This window comes from Nerophis lumbriciformis, unplaced genomic scaffold (assembly GCF_033978685.3).
Source record: "Nerophis lumbriciformis unplaced genomic scaffold, RoL_Nlum_v2.1 HiC_scaffold_145, whole genome shotgun sequence".
Classification (NCBI taxonomy): Eukaryota; Metazoa; Chordata; class Actinopteri; order Syngnathiformes; family Syngnathidae; genus Nerophis; species Nerophis lumbriciformis.
In genome coordinates, this window is record NW_027316658.1 from 13,046 (window position 1) to 15,000 (window position 1,955).

The window sequence follows — 1,955 nt, forward strand, 5'->3', positions numbered from 1 at the left end:
ACCCAGCAAAGGCGCACTGTGATTGGGAAGAAAAGTTGGGAAAGTGGGCAAAAGTCCCGAATTTGATCCAATATTATGCCCGGGTTGGAGTACCACGAGTCCGGCCGCGTTCCACCGGTGTCCCGGGGGTGCCTGCCATGTCCACAACTTACCCAGCAAAGGCGCACTGTGATTCGGAAGAAAAGTTGGGAAAGTGGGGAAAAAAAGGACCGGGAAATATCCAAAATTATGCCCGGGTTGGAGTACCACGAGTCCGGCCGCGTTCCACCGGTGTCCCGGGGGTGCCTGGCACGTCCACAACTTACCCAGCAAAGGCGCACTGTCAGTGGGGAAGACCAAACATGTCTCGGATTTTTTCCAAGTACCTTAACGAGAGAGGCTAAAAAGCACCTGTTTTTACCTTCTCTCGTTGTTGTACTTAGAAAAAAAACGAGAAAATAAAAAATCTGGGTTTTTTTCTAAGTACCTTAACGAGAGAGGCTAAAAAAAACCATTTTTTACCTTCTCTCGTTGTTGTACTTAGAAAAAAAACGAGAAAAAAAATTTTCCCCATTCATTTCAATGGGAGTTCATTTTTTTTTTGGGATTTTTTCTAAGTACCTTAACGAGAGAGGCTTAATTTTTCACCTACTTTTTACCTTCTCTCGATTTTTCGTTTTTTACCTGGTCGACCAAAACACCTCCATCTCGTTACTATGTGCACCATGTCTGACAGGCTGAAATCACAGGGAACGCGTCCGAGTCAAAGTGAGCTATTTTCGGACACAAATATGGTGTTTTTCCCCTCTATCCTCTGGTTCTTTTTTCAAACTGATCTTCCAGCATCTGAGCGACAGGGGCTCATGCAGACACCTGTGTCCGCCCGAGGGGCGCCTTCCCGGACACATATATGGTGCTTCCCCCCTCTTTACCCCGGTCCTTTTTCAAACTGATCTTCCAGCATCTGAGCGACAGGGGCTCATGCAGACACCTGTGTCCGCCCGAGGGGCGCCTTCCCGGACACATATATGGTGTTTTTCCCCTCTATCCTCTGGTCCTTTTTTCAAACTGATCTTCCAGCATCTGAGCGACAGGGGCTCATGCAGACACCTGTGTCCGCCCGAGGGGCGCCTTCCCGGACACATATATGGTGCTTTCCCCCTCTTTACCCCGGTCCTTTTTCAATCTGCTCTTCCAGCATCTGAGCGACAGGGGCTCATGCAGACACCTGTGTCCGCCTAAGGGGCGCCTTCTCGGACACATTTTCAACTTTTCCCGCATGAATGAAATCCTGGAACTGATTCCACCCAGGTACTTAGGGCTTCCAGGGCTTGAGCGACAGGGGCTCTGTCCGGAGCGTGTGTCCGCCTAGGGGGCGCTGTCCCGGACACATTTTCAACTTTTCCCGCATGGATGAAATCCTGGAACTGATTCCACCCAGGTACTTAGGGCTTCCAGGGCTTGAGCGACAGGGGCTCTGTCCGGAGCGTGTGTCCGCCTAGGGGGCGCTGTCTCGGACACATTTTCAACTTTTCCCGCATGGATGAAATCCTGGAACTGATTCCACCCAGGTACTTAGGGCTTCCAGGGCTTGAGCGACAGGGGCTCTGTCCGGAGCGTGTGTCCGCCTAGAGGGCGCTGTCTCGGACACATTTTCAACTTTTCCCGCATGAATGAAATCCTGGAACTGATTCCACCCAGGTACTTAGGGCTTCCAGGGCTTGAGCGACAGGGGCTCTGTCCGGAGCGTGTGTCCGCCTAGAGGGCGCTGTCTCGGACACATTTTCAACTTTTCCCGCATGAATGAAATCCTGGAACTGATTCCACCCAGGTACTTAGGGCTTCCAGGGCTTGAGCGACAGGGGCTCTGTCCGGAGCGTGTGTCCGCCTAGAGGGCGCTGTCTCGGACACATTTTCAACTTTTCCCGCATGAATGAAATCCTGGAACTGATTCCACCCAGGTACTTAGGGCTTCC